We start from the raw sequence: 13,792 nt of genomic DNA, 5'->3' as shown, positions 1-13,792 counted from the left end.
GAAGTCGCCGGAGCGCGGGGATTCGGGTAAGTGCCGGACCCTTTTTTTTTTTAACTCCTGCATCGGGTTTGTCTCGCGCCGAAAAAAAAAACCCGTTTCGGCGTGAGACAACCCCTTTAAATCCTGATTATTTGTAATTATTTATATACGGTACATTTATATATATATATATTTTTTTATTATTTATGTATTTATTTTAAGCTTATTCTTAGATATATTGTAACAACAAAAATAGTGTTGCAAAAGTTTAAAGGGGTTGTCCCGCACCGAAACGTTTTTGTTTTTTTTTCAACAGCCCCCCCGTTCGGCGCGAGACAAACCCGATGCAGGGACTTAAAAAAAAAACCACACAGCGCTTACCTGAATCCCCGCGCTCCGGTGACTTCTTACTTACCTGGTGAAGATGGCCACCGGGATCTTCTCCCTCGGTGGACCGCAGGGCTTCTGTGCGGTCCATTGCCGATTCCAGCCTCCTGATTGGCTGGAATCGGCACGTGACGGGGCGGAGCTACACGGAGCCGCTCTCCGGCACGAGCGGCCCCATTCAGAAAAGAAGACGACCGGACTGTGCAAGCGCGTCTAATCTGGCTATTAGACGCTGAAAATTAGACGGCACCATGGAGACGGGGACGCTAGCAACGGAACAGGTAAGTGAATAACTTCTGTATGGCTCATAATTAATGCACAATGTACATTACAAAGTGCATTAATATGGCCATACAGAAGTGTATAGACCCACTTGCTTTCGTGGGACAACCCCTTTAAATACTCTTTGAAAAACATGCAAAAGTTTGGCAAAGAACCCTAAAGATTATTTTCATACATAAACAGACACAACAATTAATGTCCAAGATGCTTAAAATCTCTATATTATGGAAAACCTTGAAGTGAAGGCGTGTGGAATGTGGCAGTGATAGGACGGTGGACACACTGCAGCATGCAGGATCAGAGGATTCCCCCCCCCCCCCCACCCACCCACTCAGGAATTTTGCCATCTGCCCTCTTTCCCATTTCTGTTGTGTCAGATATGGAAAAAGGAAACTTTCCCCTTGTCCCCCCCCCTGTTTGGAATGCAGAATCGGGCTGTACTGAGGCCGGGGTATCACATCGTAGATTTGGGATGCACTTACTATAGAGAGAATTTTTATGCATATTTTGCTTCTGCAGTGTTGAGCGTGTCGGAGGTAGAAGGGGTGGAATCAAAAATAAGCAACATGGCTCCTTTAAATCTGATATTTGTAGTTATAAGCAAGATGGCGGACAGGAAGGTAGGCGTATAGGAAACACAACCGGACCAATAATGTTATTGCTGACCTTCACCGGATCTTGGATCTTCCTATTACAATATGTACATGATGATATAACATTATATGACCGCGCCGGCCGATGGGCGCTGCTGAGATGTTTCATCCATATTGATGTGATCGTTCCCAGCAAGAGAAACCACGTAATCTTGTAGAGATGATACCCTTAAATGGCTAACAAAAACACATGATGTTACAGCGAGCTTGGGAACCTTTCGGGTTCTTCTTCAGGCTAAAATGGAATAGATCCGAAGAGGCATGCATATATACATACTTATGACCAGGCACAGCCATGGTGGCATTGGTTTACATTGACGTTTCTGAGTGCGATATTGGGCCGGGTTTCATGTGGGTATCACACCCGCCTGTATGAAATTAGCCTAAATGTGATGTAACTAAAGTTTAGTCATTGTACAATAAGAAGTTCTGCAACTTTCTAGCAGACTTTATGTTTCAGTTTATCACCATTTTCAAGATCTCCGCTTCTTGTTAATTAGAATAGTTTCATTTGCATACTGGGATCCTAAACAGACGGGTGTACTTTACTCCCGTTATACGATTGTGAAAATCACGGCTGCATAACGGGCCAAATTGAAACCTTTGATTTCAATGGTTTCGTTTTCACCAGCTCTTTTCTTGGGTGTGAATACTACGCCCAAGAAAAGATAGGACTTGCTCTAGTTATACTGCGTATGGGAGAGATGGGCAGGATCTATCTTCCTGCACTATGGCACAGAGTTTGAAAAGTGCAAGAAGGGGGGAAAAAATCCCATTCATGGGCAATTACGCCCCATAGCGGCGAGCTTAGTTGCACATATGGTTGTCTGAAACCCCCCTGAGGCTGAATACATAAGGGTGTGCTTACATACCGCTAACTGTGATTGTTCCCAGCAAGAGAAACCAAGTCATCTTGTAGATATGATACCTCTTAATGGCTAACAAAAATACATGATGTTATAGAGAGCTTGCGAAGCAACGCAGGGTTCTTCCTAGATCCCAAGATAAATAAATATAAATATATATATACACATACAGTGGGGGAAACAGTATTTAGTCAGATCCCAATTGTACAAGTTCTCCTGTAATTGACATCATCAGTAGACCTCAACTATGAGAGACAACATGAGAAAACACATCCAGAAAATCACATTGTCTGATTTTGAACGAATTTATTAGCAAATTATGGTGGAAAATAAGTATTTGGTCAATAACAAAAGTTCATCTCAATACTTTGTTATATATCCTTTATTGGCAATGACAGGGGTCAGACGTTTTCTGTAAGTCCTCACAAGGTTGGCACACACTGTTGCAGGTATGTTGGCCCGCTCCTCCATGCAGATCTCCTCAAGAGCAGTGATGTTTTGGGGCTGTCGCTGGGCAACACGGACTTTCAACTCCCTCCAAAGGTTTTCTGTAGGGTTGAGATCTGGAGACTGGCTAGGCCACTCCAGGACCTTGAAATGTTTCTTACGAAGCCACTCCTTTGTTGCCCTGGTGGTGTGCTTGGGTTTTTTGTCATGCTGAAAGACCCAGCCACGTTTCACCTTCAGTGCCCTTGCTGATGGAAGGAGGGTTGCACTCAAAATCTCACGATACATGGCCCCATTCATTCTTTCATGTATACGGATCAGTCGTCCTGGTAACAGCCCCAAAGCATGATGTTGTCACCCCCATGCTTGACAGTAGGTATGGTGTTCTTTGGATGCAACTCAGCATTCTTTCTCCTCCAAACACGAGGAGTTGTGTTTCTGCCAAACAGTTCTACTTCGGTTTCATCTGACCATATGACATTCTCCCAATACTCTTCTGGATCATCCAAACTTCAGTCGGCCCCGGACATGTACTGGCTTAAACAGGGGGCCACGTCTGGCACTGCAGGATCTGAGTCCCTGGCGGCGTAGTGTGTTACTGATGGTAGCCTTTGTTATGTTGGTCCCAGCTCTCTGCAGCTCATTCACTGGGTTCCCTCGTGTGGTTCTGGGATTTTTGCTCACCGTTCTTGTGATCACTTTGACCCCACGGGGTGAGATCTTGTGTGGAGCCCCAGATGGAGGGAGATTATCAGTGGTCTTCTATCTCTTCCATTCTCTAATTATTGCTCCCACAGTTGATTCCTTCACACCAAGCTGCTTGCCTATTGCAGATCAGTCTTCCCAGTCTGGTGCCGGATACAATTTTGTTTCTGGTGTCCTTCGACAGCTCCTTGGTCTTCACCATAGTGGAGTTTGGAGTGTGACTGTTTGAGGTTGTGGACAGGTGTCATTCAAACAGGTGCCATTACTACAGGTAATGAGTGGAGGACAGAGGAGCCTCTTAAAGAAGAAGTTACAGGTCTGTGAGACCCAGAAATCTAGCTTGTTTGTAGCTGACCAAATACTTATTTTCCACCATAATTTGCAAATAAATCCATTAAAAATCATACAATGTGATTTTCTGGATGTGTTTTCTCATGTTGTTCCTCATAGTTGAGGTCTACCTATGATGTCAATTACAGGCCTCTCTCATCTTTTTCAGTGGGAGAACTTGTACAATTGGTATCTGACTAAATACTCACCCGCCCCCCACTGTATATATATATATATATATATACACACACACACAAACATATGAAGAGGCACAGACATGGCATGATTAATTTGCAGCGAATGTCAGTACTTTACAGTTACAAAATGCTTTTACGACACTTCAACCATATTCTGAGAGACTCAACTGGTCATCGGACCTCCGAGCTTATTTCTCTGTATTACAGGCAGATATGTACACAGTGATATAGTCCAGAGGGTGGTTATATAGGGGCGTGTGGAACCGTTGGCAGGAGTAGGAGTTTGTTGACAGGCTTGAGTGGGATTACCAAAAATGTCAAAAAGGTCAATGTGTCCCAAAATGTCTTAAAGGGGTTGCCTGGCATTTTTACAATTAATGATGTAGCCTCAGGGTAAGTCAGCAACAATTGATTGGTGGAGTACCTCCACTCAGAGTCTCCAAACATCAGCTAATCCCCAGACCTGCTGTCAGTGAGAACAGTGCTGGAAGCAGATGGCACTCGTAACACTGCAGTAACCCCAGCAGGTACTACAGGCACAGCTCCCACTGAATTCATTGGGAGCTGTGCCTGCAGTACCAAACCGAGCTGCTGCAATATGAACAGCGCTATCTGCTTCCTGCACCATCCATGCTGACAGCAGGCCTGGGGAGTAGCTAATCGATGGAGATCCTGAGCAGTGGACCCCCACCAATCAACTATTAATGACCTATTCTGAGGATAGAGCCCCCCATCTAGTAGCAGGTTGGATCTTCTTTGGCCCTCAGAACTGCAGTGATTCGCTGTGACGCAGATTCCACTGGTGATGAAACCGTTCTGCAGGGATATCGGCCCCTGCGGACAGGAAGCTTCTTCTATTCGCAGATTAGATGGTGGTGCTAACATGTTCTGACCCACTGACAGTAAAAGGTCATCGATTCATGCTGCTTGCACCAAATTCTGACCTCCCATCAGCTCGGGGCAACAGAAATCTGGATCCATCTGACCAGGGGATGTTTTTCCGCTGCTCAGTGATACAAGTTTTGCGCTTTTTTGCCGGTTGGAGTTACATCTTTCTGTTTCCCTTAGATACAATGGCGCTCAAACTGTTCGTCTGCTGTTATAGCCCATCCGTGCGGAGGAACGGCGAGTTGTGCATTTGGAGAAGTTAGTTTGAGCTCCAGCGTTGTATTCAGCGGACTGTGCAGCCTGTTGGTCAGAATGATTCCTGACATCCTCCTCCGACCCCTTTCAGGGATGAGTTGGTTCCGTCCACTGGATCATATTTTGCCGCAGGTTTTCCTTGATCACACCATTTTTGGTATGATTGTAGTACCCTAGAGTTGGGTACTCCAGCACTTCTGTGGTGATGTCAGTGTTAAATCATGCCTGCTTGTTATGTGGGATAAATGTAATGTCTTATGCTGTTATGGTGTGCACAATTTTTCACTGTATTGTGAGTACTGGTAATATTCTCCAGACCCTAGGGAGTACAGGTCAGCTAGCAACAGCCTGGGAAGTGTTCAACCGGAACAGAGAAAGCCTGGGATTGGATAATAGGTCCCCTTTGCCGATTGGGTTACTGTAACAGCATAACAAGAAGAGTGGGCAGAGAAAAGTGAGTCTAGTTCAAGAACTCCTGAGATAGAGACCGGGGAGGAGCAAGGAGATCACCTTTACTGAGCCATCAGAGAACCGCCAGTGTGGTGGGAAGGAGAAAACATCTAAAGTGTGAGTACACAAGAGCAAGAAAGAACAGACACAGGCACAGCCAGGAAGCAAAGCTGGAAGGAAAGGCACAGAGGATAACTATAGTTCCTTGTATCAAGCCCTGGAGAAACTGCAGAAGTGATTAATGCCTGCAAATGTAACTGTTCATCTCAAAGTCTTTTCATGCGAACTGCATGAAACAAGTCAAGTTAATCTCTCATCTGCTCTGGGAGAATAAAGCTGTTTTGATTTACTTTATCACCTGGAGTCCCTTTCCACCAACTCAACACCTGTACTGAGGCACCACACTACATGCTCTTGGAGGGAAAAAGGGTCTATCCCCGTTATATTCATTTCTCCACTTTGTATAATCATTATTTTGTTCAGAACAGGTCCCTACCCGTACACAGACTGGCGTCATGGCAAAAACCATCTTCTCCTACCCGACTTTGCGGGTAGCACCCCACTGGGAGATCACCATCTTACTCTGCCGACCCCGCGAGCAGAAACCAATACGAACTGCCAAATTTACCACTGTGTGCAGAGTACCACGCCAGATCACATTTGTCCACATTCTTAGGGAGCAGCAGAACCAGCGTAACTTCCAATCCTATTCCCCGCTGCTTTCCCTCTTGCAGGTCTGCACTCCGTCGCCACATACTCTCCGCACCGTTACATGAGAAACTTCCCCCCGGTTGGCAGTGAGGCCCCAGCTAGTCTAGCACCGATGACCGGGCCTTGTTGGAAGTTGCTCAGATCGTGGGATTTTCCCATTTTATGCTCCGGAGTCACAGGGATAATTGACATGTAGGAAAGCGCCAATCGTGAGAGGGCCGGGGGCTCTAATTAAGGGACCATTCTGTATAAAATGTAATTAGAAACAACTTGTACTGCTTTTCTGTCTCATTCTCCACTTTCGCTTCCTTTTTAGTAACTGACTATAAACAGCAACAATCTGCGATACGGACTCACTATCTCGTCTTCTGTTACTCTAATCTGGGTCAGAAGTTTCCTCTCTGCTCGATGACTTCTGATACTCACAATCAATGCCATAAACCCTCCACTGACCCGTAGTAAGACCTGTAATCTGTTGGTCCACTACAGTCACAGGCTACTGCCTCCTTATCCTCTTCCGTTACTTGTTGTGATCTCATCTAGTCCCATGCTCGTCATTTTTGAGGTTATCTCATGGTCTCTCTGTCTTAAAGGGACAGTAAACCCAAAATTGAATGAGAAAAAAAGAGGAACTCTAACATATTGCCAGATCCTGGAACTGTTTGGTTGAAATTTGGCAGAAAAAAACAAGCAGGGTCAGAGGTGCTGTAGTCCACCAGTCCAGTTATTACTTTAGTTGCCCCCTTTGTACCCACTCAAGCTCTGATATGTCCTTCTTGAGTACCGCTGCCCAAAACTGTCCACAATATTCCATGGGTGGTCTAACCAGTGACTTGTAAAGAGGAAGAACAATGTCCTCATCATGCGCTCCTAGACCTCTTTTGATGCTCCTCATGATCCTATTTGCCTTGGCAGCAGCTGCCTGACACTGGTTGCTCCAGTTAAGTTTAAAGTCAATTTCTATTGATGACCTGTCCTCATGATAGGTCATCAATAGTTGATTGGCTGGGGTCTGTCTCTCATGACCCTGGCTGATCAGCAACTCGGTTGCTAACTGTCAACCCTAAAACATATGGAGCCAAAGCACATACGAGCTCATAGCTCTGACCCCTGTGTAGCAGTACTTGCAGGCACAGTTCACATTAACATCAAGTTGTAAACTATGGATGGTCTATCCTCAGAATAAGTCATCAATAGTAGATTGGCAAAGGTCCACTGCAGGGGACGCATGCTGATCAACTGTTTGCTAGGCCAGCATACTTGTGCACTGAGCTGATTTCTACAGGAAACAGACAGCTCTCTTCTCACTGCAGTGGCCAAGCTTGGTATTGCAAACAAAGTTCCCATTAATTTCAATGGGAAGTTGGCCTGCAATACGAGGTCTGGCCACTACAGTAAGAATGAAGCTGTCTACTTCCTGCAGAATTCAGTTCAGTAAACTAGTGCACTTGCTGGGCAAACAGTTGATCGGCAGGGATCCAAGGCAACAGACCCCAGCCAATCTACTATTGATGACTTATCCAGAAGATAGGCCATCAATAGTTTACAACTGGATAACCCCTTTTAAAAGCTTAACACAGCAACATAACAAGTGTTTTCTCCAAATATACCCCAAAATGCCACTTTTAATGGCTACCATTCCCAGATTTAGATACCCAGGGTTTCCTGTGTAATGTAGGATGCAGAGGTGTAACATGAAGCTCTTGGGGCCCAATGCAAAATCTGTAACAGGGCCCCTTGCCTGCCATGTGCTTTTTATAATACTGGTGTCTTCTTATGTGATGGAGGGGACTTAGGGCCTCCTATGTCCCCAGGGCTCAGAAGCAACTGCTACCCCTGCAGCCCTTATAGCTACGCCCCTGGTAGGATGCATTGTCTGCCAAGAGGAAATGGGCGTGGTTAGCTTGTCAGTAGGAGAATCAGAATGACTCTTCTCAGCCAGGTGACTTTTCTTTGCTTGTTTGCATTTTGCACTGGATAACTATGGAACCTAATTATGGAGGAACATTGGGATAAAAGAGGGCATTAGAAGTGATTAAGGTTTCCTACCCTGTTAGACAGTGAAGTTGGTTTTGGGGGTGAGATGGTGTTGACAGGCATGGCTGGCCTTAGCTATGTGCAGCCTGTGCACCATTTTCTGCTATAAACTTGTTTCTGGGGCTTAATTTATGTTATGAGTTTGCTTTTGGTGCCATATTTTTATGAGCTTTGTTATAAAGCTGTATTTATATAATAAGCTGGGTTCTGGTGCCGTAATTATGTTATGAGCTTGGTTCTGGTACAGTGTTTATTCACTAGCCTGTTCTAGTGTAGGTATGTTGTTATCTGATTTCGGCACAAGCAGAATACAGGCAGACAGCCTATCAGTGCAAAGGCTACCACCGGTGACAGGATCCCTTTAAAAGGGATTTTTCTGCTTAGAAGCCACCGGATTACAGAATACAGAGCTAATAAATAGGGTTCCTCTGTTTGGGATCCTTACCCCTTGGCCAGATGGTTGATGGGTTATAAAGAGTGTCTCTCTTTATCAAGAGACACATTCTTTCCTGCATTACATAGCCAACACGTTGGTGTGAATGGACACTGTAATACTTCAATTCCCCTGTGGAGGCACTGCAGGAAAACTAAACACTTACTTCCAGGTTTCACCACAGATTGCCACCGATGGTCCCAGGTGGACCTAGGAGGATTCTTTGTGATCAGTTTATTGTCAAATGACGCTTCTAACAAGTAGAGATTGTCTAGTGGAGAACGGATATAGAAGTATTTAAGGATTTAGTAATCAAGAGATATTCTGGTCTCAAAGGTAATTTTTCGAAATTTGATTTAATAAAAATGTAATGTCCTGAAGGCTGAAATCATCAGGAAACAGATGAGGGGCTGCAGGCGACTACAAAAAGAGGAAAAGGATATTTAGTGAAGCAGCTTTACTTTGTAGTTATAAATTGTATCAGTTATTTAGTTATTCTAACAAACAGTAGAAAAAACTGTGACAATACAGACTGATGGACGGGATATACAGTCCTTGTCAGAAGCAAGCCGCCCTCAGAAGAAGTTGTCATTCTGCTGCAGACCCCGTCCTGCACCTCCATCTCAGGCAGATATACCAATGATGAGACTCACGGTGTGATTAGATGAACGGTCAAACACCTCTGCCCTGTTAACAAGAATTCTGTTTTGCAAAAAGAAAATGTGAGGTATGTAAGGGCTAATTGCCATATACCCTGTAATAAAAACACTCCGGCCCCCAGAAGAAGTTTTACTGTTATACTCATCCTGCGGTTCCATCTCGGACAGATCTGTAAATGATGAGAGTTGTGGTGATTAGATGGACGGTCTTGTCACCGGAAGCCCTAAAAGTGGTCCCCCCCCCTTGGCCTATAAGAGGCTCTCGAAGACCCCTTGTGTGTAGTGACCTCTTCTTCTGCTTGTAGAGCTTGTTGGCCACTAGACGCCTCTACGACGCAGAGAAGAGATTTCACCCCGTTACCAGAGGAGGGCGCATTATTGGGATGTGAATAGCTGGATGGTCGTATCGATGAATTGTCCTCCACCAGCTGTTCTGACCAGTCTGTTAGGAGGTGTTGGGACCAGTGGATGTGTGAGGGCACACAAGGTGACCGGGCTCAGGACCCCCGACAGACCACCAGTAGAGAGGAGCATCTGACCAGACTGTTAGGAGGTGTTGGGACCAGTGGATGGGGGCACACAAGGTGACCGGGCTCAGGACGCCCCCTACAGACCACCAGTAGAAAGGAGCGTCTGACCAGACTGTTAGGAGGTGTTGGGACCAGTGGATGTGTGAGGGCACACAAAGCGACCGGGCTCAGGACCCCCGACAGATCACCAGTAGAGAGGAGCTTCTGACCAGACTGTTAGGGGGTGTTGGGACCAGTGGATAAGGGCACACAAGGTGACCGGGCTCAGGACCCCCTACAGATCACCAGTAGTGAGAATCGTCCTACAAGCAGCTCCAGCTGTTTCACTGTCCACTATTCAGAGAAGGGGGCCCTATCGTCACACCCCTTTGTCTGTCGGAACTATTTCCAGGCTCTTGGCTGAAGGACATTTGCTCTCGTGGCTCCCATTACATGTACAACCTCTGACCCTCACTGTTGCCCCCATTACATGTACGGCCTCTGACCCTCACCGTCGCCCCTATTATATGTACAGCCTCTGACCCCCACCGCCTCCGTTTGCAGTGATGTCAAGAACGATGAAACTGGATGCTACAGAGGGGAACCGGGTGTCTTCAGCAATGAATCCAGGTTTAGTTGGGTCACTGATGACGGCCGTGTTCGTGTCTGGAGACACAATCCTGCCTTTCCTATGGAGCGGTGCACTGCCCCCTGCTGGTGTGATGGTCCTGTGTTTCTTCCTCATAGTGCGATAGAAAACTTATTGACCAAATCTTCCGCATGTAACAGAAGTGTCTGTAGGAGGGGCTGCGTCTCCGTAACGCATAATAGCTGCTGTTTTTAGCAAAATTAAATAAAGAAGAAGCGGGTAATTCCCTCGTTGTAGCCCTCTAAGCCCACGGGTTTTTATTTCTTCCAGTGAAAATATTGCCCTGTTTATACGGTTGGCGAACAGCAGGCAGGCGGCACCTTCCCCTTGTTTCCTAGATGGAAAGCCTTCTAGCAGAAGTTGCCGCACTGTTCTTCTCTCTTCTATTAGGAGAGCGTTTTGTGTCCTTAATGTTTATGTCTGTTATTATTGCACAATGTCATTTTGGTACAAAGTTTGGTGAAGCTCCGCCCAGCGGGCGCACAATCTGTAAGTGGCCCCCCGATTCTAAGGAAAAGTTTGCATCTATACGTGAAAATCATCCAGCCGGCCGCCAGTAAGCGTGGAAACAGCGGACCATCCGTGGAAGATTTACATGAAGTCCTCAGAAATCCACCTCAGAGCTTGCAGAGGATCGGACATCCAGCCACCAGCTATGTGCGACGCTAGCCATACCGATTGTAATTGTTACCAGCCCTGAAACCGGATGAAAGGGAAAGGGACTTGGTACTTGTATACTGCCAACTTGTTCCACAGGTAATTTTTTTATTATTTATTACCCCCCACCAAGCTGGGTGCTCATTTTACCAACCTGGGAGGGATGGAAGGCTGAGTCAGCCTTGAGCCAGCTACCTGAACCAAGCGGGGATTGACTCGCAACCTTCAGGTCGTTAGCAGGAGATTAGGACTGCGTACTGCTGCCCTAACACTCTGCGCTATACGAGGATAAAGTGCATCAATGTTTCTGCGAGAGCGTGCAAACTGTAATGGAAAGCGATGGAGTCTTTAGTGATGAAGCTGCCTTCCACGTTTCGGCCAACTAATGTAACGTCATTATGTTTCCATTGATATCAAATTTCCGATTCTAAGTGTCATTAATTGGGAGTTCTGGGGTCTCACCATAGGCGTAGCGTCAGGGGTCGCTGGGGTCACCGTGGCGACCCAGCCCCTGCGCTCAGGGGACCCCAGGGCCGCCCTCCGCCATACCCATATGCAGATTCAGTGCATTAATGGCTGGCCGTTCTGTCTGCAGCAAGATACCGATCATGCTGCAGAAGGAAGAGCCAGCCTGAGAGGAAGCCCGGAAGAGCAGGGGAAGGAGGAGGGAGGCAGTCACATGGGCCGGCAGGGCACAGTGATCATGTGATCATGTGCTGCCCTTGCCTCCTGCTGAAGGGAAGCTGCTGCTACCACATGGAGGAGAAGTGGTCCGGGCCCTGGGGTATGTGTACATATGTGTGTGTCTATCTATCTAATCTATCTACCAGGCAGTTCCCATCCATTTCAATGGGAACTTAACTTGCAATACCAAGCCTGGCCACTGCATTAAGAATGGAGCTGTCTGCTTCCTGCAGAAATCAGTTCAGGACATAAATGCAGTGGCCTTAATCAGCTGATTGGCAGGGGGTCCCAGGTGACGGATTCCTACCAATCTACCTGAGGGTAGACCTTCAATAGCTTATAAATGGACAAGCCCTTTAAAAGACTTAAACATAAACCAATCTGGATAATGAATGTGTCTGATGAGGAAGGTTCTAAGGAGATGTCTGGATGGAATGTGAGCTCTGTGTTTTCTGTTCTCTGTCATTCTCTGTTCTCTACTCAGACCACGAGTTTGTGCCTCTTGGCAACCACCGGCCCCTCTGTGGTATTTTGCAGTCTGGGGCTCTTTGCCAACGGGTAGTAAAGGTCCTCGGCACGTCCTCAGGGAATATGTGAAAAGCTAAAAACATTTTGAAATGTTGTATATTGGTGTATCTGTACATGTCAATAATGGTTGCAAAAATACACCCGGCCCAGATTCCCCAAATGGTGCAAAATATTGTTTCAGAGCAATCGCTGTGCACCAAAATTGGTGTCACCTTTGTATTTTATAAGCATCATGCACTAAATTGTTTTCCCACCTGAGGGTGAACATACCTAACTGGAAGACAGGACTAAAAACAGGGGTTCACGTCCGCCCCTAGGGGCAGCATAGACCTCCACTGGGCTCCTCCTCCACAGGTTCCATGATGTTAGTCAGAAGGACAGGTGGGATCAGGCTTGTGCTCATGCTGGCCTTACCCTCCTACACGGAACGGGGTGAGTAATGCTTCTGGAGATGTTGGGGTGTGATAATTTGGACCGGCATCAGAGACGTCTCCAGTGATAAGTAAGAGGGGTCCATGCATGGGTAAATAGTCACACACACAAATATTTAATTGCACGATTTAACATTTGCATAAATTTAAGTAGCAAGCGGGAAGCCACGCCCCTCCCGTGAGAGTTGCCAGCGGCCATCTTGAATATATAAGGGATTAGAGTTGCACCATCAGACGCAGCTACAGGTGCTATCAGCATCGTGAGCTTTTTGGCACATAAAGGGCCCCAATACTATAAGAGGGGTCAAAAGAGGACTGCATGTACGTGGCGGTGGCCACTGATCCCATATGGCAGCGCGAGCAGCACTGTCCTCAAGCTGGGGAGCAGCATCGAAAAACTGGGCCCTGAGAACTGGGGGCTGAACTTAGAGAGACAACCCGATAAAAAGAATGGACTAGCATTATGCCAGCCTAGGTATGCCCCCCACCAACGCACGTAAGTGAGTCCGGCCTCAGAAAACACTGTTGTGCACACATGACGAGGACAATGGGCTTGGATCGAGCCTGGGATTATGGGGCAATAGTGTGAGAGCCGATGGAAGTCCACAGAATACGGAGAGTTTTCATGACATACGAGCTGTGTGTGTAGGGCGCAATGAATTCTCAATTAGTGCGTTGTTGATATTGCGCTTCTTACATTCTGCAGCAGATCACCTGGCATGAGAAACAGAGTTCCAAAAAAGGTAGTCGCCGCAGGAAAGACCCTTATGTAAATTGTGACGGGCAATGGCGCCAGGCGTCTCAGAACTAGGAGACAACCCCAACGGGTGGGAAGAGGTCTGTGTTACATGAAGCAAACGGAAGGCCACGGGGCAGAATTTAATAAATAGGTAACTTGCTGCTGCCAGAAGCCTTACACTGCGTACCTGAGATATGAGGAGTAATGTTCTGCGCCATTTTTTTAGAACTCAAAACTCTTAAATTGCACCAAATTTACAGACGTGGCACACGGGCTTGTACATTTGGTATAATTTACACTGCACCAAAAACAGGAA

Source organism: Eleutherodactylus coqui, chromosome 1 (assembly GCF_035609145.1).
Source record: "Eleutherodactylus coqui strain aEleCoq1 chromosome 1, aEleCoq1.hap1, whole genome shotgun sequence".
Classification (NCBI taxonomy): Eukaryota; Metazoa; Chordata; class Amphibia; order Anura; family Eleutherodactylidae; genus Eleutherodactylus; species Eleutherodactylus coqui.
This window is presented reverse-complemented; position numbering follows the sequence as displayed.